Genomic DNA, 14,694 nt, shown 5'->3' with positions numbered 1-14,694 from the left:
TGGAGCCCAGGATGACCTTAAAGCAGGCTTCCCTCGCCTGCCACAGCACCACTCCAGCGGGTAGCTTCCCAGGTCTGCATCTCATCTGCCTCCGGGTCAGTGGCTCCGTCTCCCCCACTGGCATCTCTTTTAGCACTCGGCTCTCTCCCTGCAGGGCTTTGGTTAGCTAGAGCAGCTCTACTGAGGCGGGGCTCGGAAGCAGGAAGCAGAGTACAATGCTCCCCCCATCAGGGATGAGAAGTGTTATCTAGAGCAGACATGCCCTCCACCCCAGGCTGCCATGGGACAGGAGGGCTCCAAGAGGATTGTACCAGAAGAACTGCTACCTCTTCCTCAATTCCTACTCCTCGCTGTTCAAAGTAGCCATACCAGTGAGGCACAAGCCAAGCTGCAGGACCAGGGATCAGCTACAAGCCCCATGCTCTAGGACCCAGAGCAAACGGCCAAGATTTCTCTTTGATATGCCCCCTCTCCAGTTCACCCTGACATACACTGGTTCCTGCTTAGCTCCTCTCTCCAGTCTGGGGTCTTCTGTAGCCACAGCACAGAGGTCATGGCTCTTCCAGCCCCACTAGTTAACAGCCCCCTCCTTCCAGGATAGAAAAGCTTCCCTTCCACTCGCCCCCCCAGTTCTCTTCAACCTCAGCACAGGGTTCCACATGAGGGACCTCTCCCCACGAGGGTAACCTTGTCATGGCTGCTCCCCTCCCCACCCCATCCTACCTGGTCATGCATCTCCCCTAGCCCAGAACACCCTCCCTCCTGCAGACCAGGCAGAAACAGAGCCCCTTCTCCCTTGTCTCATCTGTATCACACACATCCCTCTTCCCTGCCACTCACTGGTGCTACCTAAATGTCCTAATCTGGCACCCTCAGCAGTGCCTCCTGACCCTTCTCTCTGCCTGTCTTGACGATCAGTGGCCAGGTCTCTGCCAGGACCCTTTGCATCTTGCAGAGCACTTTACAAACTCATCAATGATCATCATGGTGGGAGGGTGGGGGGTAGACAGAGGGGAAGCGAAGATTATGCTAATTTTTGAGTGTGTGACCCCAAGCCAGAGGAGAGTACCCAAACCAGGAAGAGAACTCGGGCCTCCTGGCCCCAGCCTCACGTTCACACTGCTCCCATCCTCTCATTCATCTCACAATCCAGGACGTATTTGTCCTCTTTTCAAAAGCTCTCCGTGAACTTGCTCCTGCTGACTTCACAGGCCTCCTTTCGCCCTGCCTCACTTTCCTGAGCACCTAGCAGCAGATTCCTCCCTGACCTTCCCCAGTGCCTGGCCACAACTGCTTCAGGAGCTGTCTCCTCTGCAGCTCCAGGCTGCTGGAACAGCCTCTCTGCCTGCCACGCTCACCATCCAGCTCCAGGCCCTCAGGGGGCCTTCGCCCCTGCTGCCGGCACCACTGCACTGTGGTTATTTCAATGAGCCCTTTGGGACCCAGCCTGAAAGAAAGACACTTCACAGAAATCAGTTGGGATACAATTACCAGCTGACCCCGGCCACACACTGCCCATTTGAGGGCCTTGCTGACTGCCTGCCGGAAGCCCCCACGCAGCACCAGACACGCACAAGACAAGCCCCACTGCAGTCACCCTCACCTTCGATATGCAAATGGCTCAGATGGAGGTGGGGGGCTGCATGCTGTGACTTGCAGTCCTCACACACCGTAGGGACAACAAGAGGAGCACAGTCTGGCTGCCCACATGTAGGCAGGGTTTACAGGAAACACATGGATACTGTTCCAGCGACGTGAGGCAGTGAAGGGATCCAAAGAGAGATGGGAGGCAGGTGTGGCTCCGGAGCAACCCCCCCAGCACATCCCTTCTGCAAGGATTCCTCTGCCCCAGGCCCAGCCCATGCTCAGTGCGAGGCGAAGACAATGGCAGGGACAGCACAGGGAGCACTGCAGCCCACAGGTGAGAACGTTCCCAACTCCTCTCCGGGGCCAAGACAGACCAGCTCAAACCCACACCCTGCCAGGCCCTGTGTCCAAGCACGGCAGTCCGAGATGGGAAGGAACAGGACGGGGATCGGAGCTGAGGGCCGCAATGCCCCCTTGCCCTGCACCCAGGGTTCTGGATCGGGGCACAGACTGCCCATCCCGCATGGCATCTCGTTTGGCGAGGCAGGCAGGGAGGGCGAAGCAGCGCCACTCTATAGAGGTGCCGGACTTACAGAGCTTCGGCATAGCTCCTCCTCGCCATCTGTTGGCGATGACCCACACAGGACACAGCTCCCCACCCCAGTGGTCCCAAACTCTGGGGTGCGTCCCCCTAGGAGGTAATGGAGGAACATTTGGGGGGTGCAGATGGGCCCAGGCCAACCCCCATGGGAGGTGGGGACGGAGCGCCATCCAGCCCCACTCTGCCCCCAGCTCTGGTCCAGCCCTGGCCCTGCTCCCAGCTGCGACCCCGGCTCAGGAGGGGAAGAGGGGGTGGCAGGTTCCGTAACTGGTAAGGGGGGAGTACAACAGAAAATGTTTGGGGGCACCGGCCCTACCCGCTTCAGACACAGCAGCCGGAAGAACCCACCTCCTCTCCCCAGGCCTGCACTACAGACAAGGGGCTGGCAGCACTGGAGGCGCTGGGGGGCGCGGGGGGGTCCCCGGCCCGGCCGGACTGAGCGCTGCCCCCTGGGCGCTGGGGGGCGCCGGGGGGGTCCCCGGCCCGGCCGGACTGAGCGCTGCCCCCTGGGCGCTGGGGGGCGCGGGGGGGGGTCCCCGGCCCGGCCGGACTGAGCGCTGCCCCCTGGGCGCTGGGGGGCGCGGGGGGGGGGTCCCCGGCCCGGCCGGACTGAGCGCTGCCCCCTGGGCGCTGGGGGGCGCCGGGGGGGTCCCCGGCCCGGCCGGACTGAGCGCTGCCCCCTGGGCGCTGGGGGGCGCCGGGGGGGTCCCCGGCCCGGCCGGACTGAGCGCTGCCCCCTGGGCGCTGGGGGGCGCCGGGGGGGTCCCCGGCCCGGCCGGACTGAGCGCTGCCCCCTGGGCGCTGGGGGGGGGGTCCCCGGCCCGGCCGGACTGAGCGCTGCCCCCTGGGCGCTGGGGGGCGCGGGGGGGGGGGTCCCCGGCCCGGCCGGACTGAGCGCTGCCCCCTGGGCGGCGCGGGGGGGGGGGTCCCCGGGGGGGTCCCCAGCCCGGCCGGACTGAGCGCTGCCCCCTGGGCGCTGGGGGGCGCCGGGGGGGTCCCCGGCCCGGCCGGACTGAGCGCTGCCCCCTGGGCGCTGGGGGGGGGGGTTCCCGGCCCGGCCGGACTGAGCGCTGCCCCCTGGGCGCTGGGGGGCGCCGGGGGGGTCCCCGGCCCGGCCGGACTGAGCGCTGCCCCCTGGGCGCTGGGGGGCGCCGGGGGGGTCCCCGGCCCGGCCGGACTGAGCGCTGCCCCCTGGGCGCTGGGGGGCGCCGGGGGGGTCCCCGGCCCGGCCGGACTGAGCGCTGCCCCCTGGGCGCTGGGGGGCGCCGGGGGGGTCCCCGGCCCGGCCGGACTGAGCGCTGCCCCCTGGGCGCTGGGGGGCGCCGGGGGGGTCCCCGGCCCGGCCGGACTGAGCGCTGCCCCCTGGGCGCTGGGGGGGGGTCCCCGGCCCGGCCGGACTGAGCGCTGCCCCCTGGGCGCTGGGGGGCGCGGGGGGGGGGGTCCCCGGCCCGGCCGGACTGAGCGCTGCCCCCTGGGCGGCGCGGGGGGGGGGGTCCCCGGGGGGGTCCCCAGCCCGGCCGGACTGAGCGCTGCCCCCTGGGCGCTGGGGGGCGCCGGGGGGGTCCCCGGCCCGGCCGGACTGAGCGCTGCCCCCTGGGCGCTGGGGGGGGGGGTTCCCGGCCCGGCCGGACTGAGCGCTGCCCCCTGGGCGCCGGGGGGCGCGGGGGGGTCCCCGGCCCGGCCGGACTGAGCGCTGCCCCCTGGGCGCGGGGGGGGGGTCCCCGGCCCGGCCGGACTGAGCGCTGCCCCCTGGGCGCTGGGGGGCGCCGGGGGGGTCCCCGGCCCGGCCGGACTGAGCGCTGCCCCCTGGGCGCTGGGGGGCGCCGGGGGGGTCCCCGGCCCGGCCGGACTGAGCGCTGCCCCCTGGGCGCTGGGGGGCGCCGGGGGGGTCCCCGGCCCGGCCGGACTGAGCGCTGCCCCCTGGGCGCTGGGGGGCGCCGGGGAGGTCCCCGGCCCGGCCGGACTGAGCGCTGCCCCCTGGGCGCTGGGGGGCGCCGGGGGGGTCCCCGGCCCGGCCGGACTGAGCGCTGCCCCCTGGGCGCTGGGGGGCGCCGGGGGGGTCCCCGGCCCGGCCGGACTGAGCGCTGCCCCCTGGGCGCTGGGGGGCGCCGGGGGGGTCCCCGGCCCGGCCGGACTGAGCGCTGCCCCCTGGGCGCTGGGGGGCGCCGGGGGGGTCCCCGGCCCGGCCGGACTGAGCGCTGCCCCCTGGGCGCTGGGGGGCGCCGGGGGGGTCCCCGGCCCGGCCGGACTGAGCGCTGCCCCCTGGGCGCTGGGGGGGGGGTCCCCGGCCCGGCCGGACTGAGCGCTGCCCCCTGGGCGCTGGGGGGCGTCCCCGGCCCGGCCGGACTGAGCGCTGCCCCCTGGGCGGCGCGGGGGGGGGGTCCCCGGGGGGGTCCCCGGCCCGGCCGGACTGAGCGCTGCCCCCTGGGCGCTGGGGGGGGGGGTTCCCGGCCCGGCCGGACTGAGCGCTGCCCCCTGGGCGCCGGGGGGCGCGGGGGGGTCCCCGGCCCGGCCGGACTGAGCGCTGCCCCCTGGGCGCCGGGGGGGGGTCCCCGGCCCGGCCGGACTGAGCGCTGCCCCCTGGGCGCCGGGGGGCGCGGGGGGGTCCCCGGCCCGGCTGCCCTGCCCAGCTCCCCGCCCGCCCCAGGCTGTGGAGCCCGCGGGGCCCCCGGCGGGGCTGGGGACGGACGAGCGGGGACGGAGCCGCCCCGGGCCCCCGGCCGGGTCTCGCTCCCCCAGCGCCGGGGCGGGGGGCTGGGGCTGACGGGGGCAGGAGACAAAGCGGGCCGAGCCGAGCCGGGCCGGGCCGGGCCGGGCCCCACTTACCCGGAGCTGGCGGCGGCCGGCGCCTAGGCCCGCGGCAGGGGGGCGGCGGGGCCGGGCTGGCGAGCGGGCGGCGTTGGGGGAGCCCCCCGCCCGCGGTGACACGCCGGGCCCGGGCTGCCGGCCGGCTCCCTCTCGCCCGCCTCCCGGGCCATTTCCTGCCAGCTGATCGCGCCGGCCGCGGCTCCGCCCCGCCGCGGGCCCCGGGCCCGCCCCGCCTCACCTGGCAGCCGCCGGGCCCGGCCCGCTCGCCTCCGCGCCGGCCAGGCCGCCGCCAGTCCCAAAGCGACACCCCGCCCCGGCCCGCGCGGGGGGGGAGGGGAAACTGAGGCACGCGGCGGCGGGGCTGGCGCAGGGTCCCACCGCGAGGCGCAGTGTCCATGGCAGGCCGCGAAGGCAAGGTGCGAGCCCGGGCCCCTCGGCCCGCCTGCCCTCCGCGGGGGGGGGGAGAGGTTGCACTGGGGGGCGGCTGGCCTGCGCTGCCCCCTCATCAGGGGCTGCCCCAAGGAGCGAGGAGCCCTAGGCAGCCGTGAGGCCCTTCAAATCTCTCCAGCTCCCTGCCTGCGGTACAGCCCCTGCACAATCCCCCCTTCCCTGAGCACCGCCCTGCAGCCGTCCCGGGACAGCTGCCGGGGAGAGCGGGGAAGCTCAGCACCCGCCCCTGCGGAGGGGATCAGCGGGACGGAGCCAGGCCGCTGGCAGGTGCTCACCTACTGCTCCTGCAGCACCCTGGGGACAGGCGCCAGCCTTTCGCCGGCTGCAGCAAGGACCAGCCGTTCCACAGCCACCCGGGCCTGGCCCCAGGCTCGAGGGGAGCAGGAGGGGCACCTGCTCCTTACACAGGTAATCTCACCCCAAAGGAAGGACAGGTTGAAACAGGTGCTAATACCGGGATGCCCGTGTCACCTGCCAGACTCTCCTATACCCCAGTGACCAAGCACCAGGACTGTCCAAGCAACAGACAGGCAATGCCTGCGAACGCCCTTTGCGGATTCTGGCCATGTCTACACGACAGGGCTTACAGGGGCCGTGCCGTAGCTCCGGTGGCATAAGGCCCTAGAGCAGGCACAGCCTACAACCATGGCAGGGGTTTTTCCGTGGCTTGTAGGATCACATCCCTGACCAACGTAGCTAGGTCGATGGCAGCATTCTTCCGGCAGCCTAGCTGCGTCTACAGCAGGGCTAGGCCGGCACCGCTGTGGTGGTGCTGAGGGGTGTGTGGTTTTCGTACCCCTGAGTGCCGTAGCTATAGCAACCTAAATTTTCAGTCTAGCCCAGGCCTCTGTTGTAGCTGGAGCAATGGATCTCAGGAGGTGGCATGATGAACAAGAGCTGGTGGGTCTGCACCTGAGCTGTGAGACAACGCAGGCGGGTAGGGAGAGGGGCTGGAGCAGCAGCTGTCACACGGCTTTCTAGGGCCGGGCTTTCATGGCTTCCACTCAAACCCTGAAGGAGATCGGCACAGATCATGACATGGAAGAATATCCTAGGGAAGGGGACGTTATTCTCCCCTGTACATTCCTAGTGTTCCTCTCAGGGAGCACTGCTGAGCAGAGCACTAGGAACTTACACCAGGGAATGATCCCGCCCAACCCCACGTAGGGAGATGGGACCTGAAAGAACAAAGAGCTGGAGAAGCCTTGTTCCTTGAACAGTCCATCACCATAGGGGCCACGTAATGGGACACAGAGCCGCTCCTCACAAGGTCACTGGTTCAAATACGGCTATAGGTTGCTAGTGACTAGAAGTGGTTAGTATCTGGCCATGGCCCCTCTGTGAAGCAAATTGGGGGTTCAAGAATTGGGGGAAGAAGACAAGACCCACATGTCCCTCACTAACTACCTGCCTAGACCATGATCCCGCTCCTATTTCCACTTTCCTTGCAGTCAGGAGTAGATTCTCTGCACCATAGTAAGCAGAACCCACTGTTACTGACATCCAAGGGATCTGCACCCTGCTACTCCTGGACTGAATTTAGCCCTTTAGTTCCATGTATTCTGTTCCATTCGGTTCTTACACCAAGGGTCTCTCTGCCAGGTGTGGCATAACTAAGCAAGCATCGTGCAAGTTTAGTAGAATATTGCCCCTGCCTTGAGTGCCTGATGGGGGATTTGGGATTCCCCGGCGGCTTTGTTCCTCGCTGAGTGTGAGTGTGCACACGCACCCCTGGCAGTACAGTCCTCATTTATTTTGTTCACAAGGATTTACACACGGGAACAAGGATTTTTATTGCAAAAACAGCAGCAAAGCTCGCACTTCTTAGATACAGCCTGAGCTCCATCGCTTGGACTTCAGCTCCAAATCAAAACCACCACCAAGGAAAGTATCCTCAGCCTGTCAGGTACCACAGGTCTCAAACCCACACCTATGGAGTTACCAAACAAGAGCCTTATCCTCAGTGCCAGATGAGGGAACTGCCTCAACAGCAGACTGCTGATTAGACACCATCAATATAAAACTTCCTGTTCCTATCCTACCCCTTGTCTGAGCAACTAATCATTGGACCTGACCAGACCCATGAGACCAAGTTCCTGCCTCCTTGACTGGTTCCCCCTCCTTGTTCTGGGTCCTGCTTCCTTGCTCTAACTCCAGTTACTGACTCTGGCTCGACCCATGGCATGGCTCCCCACTCTGACTCTGGATTGACCTGTGGCACACCTTCCAACTGACAATTAGGTCAGACTGCCCTATTGCAGTCCCTGACAACCTTGGGTCTGTGCTTAACATCTCCCAAACCCATTGGAAAGCCCTTTGGTGCTTGGCCTCTCATGCAAGCGCTATGAATCACCTAAAACTCCTGCCCCTTTGGCATGATCCAAGCATCTAGTCAGAACCAGCATCTAGCTGGAGCTGCCTGGTTTCACACTCACGCCCACAGGCCAGCCTTCTTAAAACCCACTCGTTTCAACAGGGTAGGAAATTCATAAGAACGGCCATACTGGGTCAGACCAAAGGACCATCTAGCCCAGTATCCTGTCTACTGACAGTGGCCAATGCCAGGTGCCCCAGAGGGAATGAACAGAACAGGCAATCATCAAGTGATCCATCCCCTGTGGCTCATTCCCAGTTTCTGGCAAACAGAGGTTAGGGACACCAGCCCTGCCCATCCTTGCTAACAGCCGTTGAAGGGCTTATCCTCCATGAACTTATCTAGTTCTTTTTTGAACCGTATTGTAGCCTTGGCCTTCATAACATCCTCTGGCAAGGAGTTCCACAGATTAACTGTGCATTGTATGAAGAAATATTTATTTCGTTTGTTTTAAACCTGCTGCCTATTAATTTCATTTGGTGACCCTATTCTTGTGTTATGAGAAGGAGTAAATAACACTTCCTTATTTACTTTCTCCACACCAGTCATGATTTTATAGACCTCTATCATATCCCCCAATCATATCTCTTTTCCAAACTGAAAAATCCCAGTCTTATTAATTACTTCTCATACAGAAGCCATTCCATATCCCTAATAATTTTTGTTGCCCTTTTCTGAACCTTTTCCAATTCCAATATATCTTTTTTGAGACAGGAAGACCACATCTGCATGCAGTATTCAAGATATGGCGTACCATGGGTTTATACAGAGGCACTATGATATTTTCTGTCTTATTATCTATCCCTTTCTTAATGATGCCCAAAATTCTTTGCTTTTTTGACTGCCACCACACACTGGATGTTTTCAGAGAACTATCCACAATGACTCCAAGATCTCTTTTTTGAGTGGTAACAGCTAAATTAGACTCCATTTTATATGCAGAGTTGGGATTATGTTGTCCAATGTGCATTACTTTGCATTTATCAACATTGAATGTCATCTGCCATTTTGTTGCCCAGTCACGCAGTTTTGAGAGATCCTTTTGTAGCTCTTCGCAATCTGTCTGGGACTAAACTATCTTGAGTAGTTTTCTATCATGCGCAAATTTTGTCACCTCACTGTTTACCCCTTTCTCCAGATCATTTATGAATATGTTGAATAGGACTGGACCCAGTACAGACCCCTGGGGGACACCACTATTTACCTTTCTCCATTCTGAAAACTGACCATTTACTCCTATCCTTTGTTTCCTATCTTTTAACCAGTTACCAGACCATGAGAAGACCTTCCCTGTTATCGCATGACAGCTTACTTTGCTTTAGAGCCTTTGGTGAGGGACTTTGTCAAAGGTTTTCTGAAAATCTAAATACACTATACCCATTGGATCCCCCTTGTTCACATGCTTGTTGACCCCATCAAAGAATTCTAGTAGATTGGTGAGACATGACTTCCCTTTACAAAAACCATGTTGACTCTTCCCCAACAAATTATGTTAATCTCTGTGTCTGAATATTTTGTTCTTTACTATAGTTTCAACCAGTTTGCCCGGTACTGAAGTCAGGCTTACCAGCCTGTAATTGCCAGGATCACCTCTGGAGCCTTTTTTAAAAATTGGCATCACATTAGCTATCCTCCAGTCATTTGGTACAGAAGCTGATTTATGATGCATCCGATGAAGTGAGCTATAGCTCACGAAAGCTTATGCTTAAATAAATTTGTTAGTCTCTAAGGTGCCACAAGTCCTCCTTTTCTTTTAATTTCTGTTTCACTAACTTACTCATTTTTGTGTAGTCTCCCTTTCTGAAACTAAATGCTACAGTGTTTGGCCGCTGTGGTGTTTTCCCCGCCACAGGGATGTTACATTTAATTATATTATGGTCAGGTCACTATTACCAAGCGGTCCAGCTATATTCACCTCTTGGACCTTATCCTGTGCTCCACTTGGGACTAAATCAAGAATTGTCTCTCCTCTGGTGGGTTCCAGGACTAGTTGCTCCAAAAAGCCGTCATTTAAGGTGTCAAGAAACTTTATCTCTGCAGCCCGTCCTGAGGTGACATGAACCCAGTGAATATGGGGATAGTTGAAATCCTCCATTATTATTGAGGTTTTTATTTTAATAGCCTCTCTAATCTCCCTGAGCATTTCACAGTCACTATCACCATCCTGGTCAGGTGGTTAGTAATATATCCCTACTGCTATACTCTTATTATCGAGCATGGAATTACTATCCATCGAGATTCTATGGTACAGTTTGGTTCATTTAAGATTTTTACTTCATTTGATTCTAAGCTTTCTTTCTCATATAATGCCACTCCCACACCAGCACGACCTGTTCTGTCTTTCCGATATATTTTGTACTCTGGTATTACTGTGTCCCATTGATTATCCTCAGTCCACCAAGTTTCTGTGACGCCTATTATATCAATATCCTCCTGTAATATGAGGCACTCTAGTTCACCCATTTTATTATTTAGACTTCTAGCATTGGTATCTAAGCACTTTAAAAACTTGTCACTTTTCAGCAGTCTGCCATTACATGATGTAATTGAATGGGACTTATTTTAATTTGACTGTTTCTCATCAGATCCTACCTGTATTTTATCATCTTCCATCCTCTCCTCCTTACTAGGACATAGAGAATCTCCCTTAATAGATTCCTCCCCTAAAGGATGTCTCTGCCAAACCATGTGCTCTTCCGCATTTTTCGGCTTTCCCCCAGCCCTTAGTTTAAAAACTGTTCAACGACCTTTTTAATTTTAAGTGCCAGCAATCTGGTGCCATTTTGGGTAAGGTGATGCCCACCCATCCTGTACAGGCTCCCCCTTTCCCAAAAGTTTCCCCAGTTCCTAATAAACCTAAACCCCTCCTCCCTACACCATCATCTCATCCACACATTGAGACCTTGTAGTTCTGTCTAACTAGCCCTGTGCATGGGACTGGAAGCATTTCAGAGAATGCTACCATGGGGGTCCTGGACTTCAATCTCTTACCTGGCAGCCTAAATTTGCCCTCCACAACTTCTCTCCTATCCTTCCCTATGTCATTGGTACCTACATGTACCACGACCACTGGCTCCTCCCCAGCACTACACATAAGTCTATCTAGACGTCTCGAGAGATCCGCAAACTTTGCACCAGGCAGGCAAGTCACCATGCAGTTCTCCTGGTCATTGCAAACCCAGCTATCTGTGTTTCTAATGATCGAATTGCCCGCAACTATTACCTGTCACTTCCTAATAATTGGAGTTCCCTCCCCCAGAGAGGTATCCTCAGTACGAAAGGATACCACATCATCACCTGGGGATCATTTCCCCCCCTGCAGTTGGATGTTCTCCTTCCCCAAAACTTTCATCCTCGTCAACAGCACCGAGGCTGTCAGACCAGGGGTGGGACCATTCTGCTGTGTCCTGGAAAGTCTCCTCTCTGTACCTCTCTGTCTCCCTTAGCTCCTTCCGCTCAGCCACTCTGATCTCCAAAGCCCGTACACGGTCTCTGAGGGCCAGGAGCTCCTTGCACTGAATGCACACATACGCCACCCACCCATAGGGCAGGTAATCCTACATGCTGCATTGGGGGCAATAAACTGGGTGGCCCCCACTCTCTTGCTGGACTTCTGCCTGCATTCTCTTTTTACTCCTGAATTCCCCACCCATCAGAGCTCTGGACAGGGTGCAATGCTGCAGTGTCTCCCAGCTCAGCTATTTATCTTACAATAATTGTTCGCTTCATTACTTCTCTACCTTTCTGCCATAACACCATGACTGTAACTGGGCTGAGTCCATTAAGCTTGGCCACTTAAGACCTGTGCTTGTGAAGTAAAGCTTATACAGCAGAAAGGTGTGTGTCTCCAACAGCTGCTGCCCATTGCTGGTCTCCAAGTGTTCTGGCATCTCTCTCCAGCATGAGACCTGGTGGCTCCCTCTGTTTCTATCTTCCCATGGCCTCCCTTTTCATGACAGACCCTCTGAGTATGTCTATACTGTGATTAAAAAGCCCGTGGCACTGAGTCTTAAAGCCCATCAGCTGACGCAGGATGAAGACTAGGTATGGAGATCCTCTCCCACCCCCCCACCCATGCAGGGTGAGGGTCTCAGAGCCCAGATTCCAGCCCAAATGTCTACACTACAATTGTATAGCTCCACAGCCCGCCCACCCCCCCAACCCGAATCAGCTGACCCGGGCCAGCCACAGCATAGCGTGAGTCTTTCAGTGCAGTGTAGACACCTTTTCAGAACCCTCCGGAGGACTGCGTTGAGGTGGAAAACCCTAGTGTTAGCATGTGGGAGATCATGCCAATACCCAGTCCCAGTTGGATTTCCCCGGATGTGCCATATTGGATTAAGCTCATTTGTCCCTTGTCACTTAATCCACAATCTTTTAATTTCCCTCTTAACATGCGTCTGAGACATATCCAATTACAAATTGGCCCATTTCAAGTGATTCACTTAAGCTTGTGTAAATCCTTGTTTAAAAAAAAAAAAAAGCCAGCTAAGGATTTATTTTGGGTACCTTTAACACACACAGACACACACACACACACACACGCGCGCACTGGATGAGCAAACAGCCCTTCTCAGAGTATTTTTTGAACCTAGAAATTGACTTCTCCCACAGGCCACTTATATGGCCCTGTCTTCACTAGGGTTCTGGGTCATGGACACCGGTGCAGCTGCACCAGCAGCAACAGCAGTGGGAGTGCTAGTGAACATAAGGCTTGAAGAATGAGACGCTTCCCCCCCCCCCCGAAAACAATAAGGGAAGATACCCGCAGCAAGCTCCCCACCTTCCACCCGGCCTGCGCTGCAAGACAGCCATGTTAGCAGTATCTTCACCCCTGGAAGCATCACAGCTTTGATCGATTTCATCTACCAGCATAATACTGTACAGACACACAATTACAGCAGCTATAATTTCTGTAATAAATAAATTCATAGTAAACATGCAGGCCCGGAGTGTCACAGAGGAAATACGAATAGTTGGTTGGGTATTTATTTTGTTTGTTTAAGAAAACACAAACCATTCCAAATCTGAAATCTCTTCCCCCAACAAACAAAGCATTAAATGGCCCCAGCTCTCAGTGCCCGAAGAGCTACAGCTCCTGTAACTAGGCACCATAGGGGAAGGAGCACTGTTAACTTACCTTTGTGGTGGCAGCCAAATGACACAGACATGCCCAGGCAAATATATTACCCCTGTGTCCAGCCGTCGTCTTAATATTTCACCAAAGGGGTTTGTGTGGGGTCTCTGCCGAAAGCTAAGGGCTAGCTGATTGTCACAGCTCTTGTGAGATGTTTATGGGGAATCGCTTAAGAGAGATGTAAAATGTAGAATATTAGGTTTCAAAACTGCTAAAGGGAAATTAGTGACATGAGGTGTGGCGGGTCCCAGGGCTAACTCAGTCAGCATTAAGAACAATGGACATCCCTGGAGCCACCCTAGGTTTACTGTCTGGATGATGTGCAGGCCTGAGGGTTTAAAAAGACAAAAGAACCTCAAGAAAAGTCTCAGAATAGGGGCCCCCTGCCCTGGGGTGAGTTACAACAATCTGTAAGAGAAGGGGAAAGGGCACAAGACTTTATCCATTACAGAGAAGCGATTCTGCCAGCAGGGGCTTGTGATGGCCAGTGCTCACTGGAAGCATCCTCGAGTGGTTATGGGGTCAGGTCTTTAGTCACCATGTCTCCATTATTCCCCCAGACCTCCTACAAGCCTGGGGTCAGGTTTTCTCCTTTGTTTGGGTTGGAACCGACCCTCCAGTCGGGTCATCCAGCCAGTCCTATCTCGGCCCAGTGTGGCAGGATGCCTGGGAAAGAGGGGCTTGGTTATTGTCCACCAATAGTTCCAAAACCTTACACTTACTTTTATTTGAATCTCTGACTCAAGTTCTGTTCAATAAACACCAGTTTGGTTCTACTATGGACACGTCTATGTGCCTTGTCCTAAGGATAGGGTTGAACTGAGGTGAAACCAGCAAACTGGAGTGCACTGCGTTCACAGAGGCAGCGGATCAGTGTACACTGCACATGGCCAGAAGATAAGGGACTGGGGACTTAAGCTTAACAAAGTGGTGTGTGAGAACTGGTAGCCTGCACTGAGGAAGAGTGGGGCTTGCGGAGCCTGGAGCAGAGGGCTCATGTTGCCAGCAGGTGGGAGCTGGGCACAGGCAGGGCTCTCTCACACTGCCAGCAGGTGGCAGCGATTCACCCCAGGCGCATCGAGTACCCCCAAAAAGCGTCACGCAGCCCAATCAACTCTGCATAATCTGATCTTCTCTCACCATCTTCATGAGCTTTCTATGAAGGGTTCAGCATGGACAGTAGAGATGAAGCATAGGCTGGGGGTGATCCCTTTAGTCCCCAGAGCGTGATACCACACGGCTAAGACAGGCAGACTAGCACGGAAAGAAATGCCTGAGAACAATGTTCTTGTGGGGGCCTCTCTGAAATGAGTTGTGGGTCTCCGTCCAGTTCCTACAGGGCAGGACTACGTCACAATAACCACCAGCACGGCTGTTGTCAGTTTCAGCCTAGAGGGCCTGGTTTGAACATGTCATGGAGACTGAACTATCGTCTCCCCCACCCCGCAGTGTATACACTAGGATTTTCCCTCCACTGTGGGCCTACACCAGTATTATGTATATAATGGTGGAAGCACTAGTGTAGACAGGGTGCATTACCACGCCCCCAGCCTGGGGTATACTAACTCTTCCACCAGTGGGAACAGCCACGGGGCCACACCAGCCCTTGACTGACAATGAGAAAAATCCCAGTAGGGGCACTCTCTCCAGGTCGGGACTGGGGACCAGTGGTGAGGGATGGGGCCACGGGAGAACTTGCACTCTTGCCGTTCATGCATTCTCCACCCTATAGCCAGA

General features: G+C 57.9%; 1 protein-coding gene across 9 annotated transcripts in view; it reads right to left on the bottom strand.

The window, feature by feature from the left end:
• Positions 1-14,694, bottom strand: part of ATOSB (atos homolog B) — a 72,096-nt gene that overhangs the window by 37,575 nt on the left and 19,827 nt on the right. The window contains exon 1 of one of the 9 annotated variants that reach the window (XM_073343314.1): positions 5,235-5,297. The exons of 7 other annotated variants lie outside the window; for them this stretch is intronic. The gene's annotated coding sequence lies outside the window, so the exon portion shown is untranslated. Of the gene's footprint in view, positions 1-5,014; positions 5,171-5,234; positions 5,298-14,694 lie in introns of those variants that run through there. One more of the 9 variants, XM_073343312.1, reaches the window with a different exon arrangement.

The sequence above is a fragment of the Lepidochelys kempii genome, chromosome 5 (assembly GCF_965140265.1).
Source record: "Lepidochelys kempii isolate rLepKem1 chromosome 5, rLepKem1.hap2, whole genome shotgun sequence".
Classification (NCBI taxonomy): Eukaryota; Metazoa; Chordata; order Testudines; family Cheloniidae; genus Lepidochelys; species Lepidochelys kempii.
The sequence above is the reverse complement of the archived record's forward strand: the minus strand, read 5'-3'. Positions and strand labels throughout refer to the sequence as shown.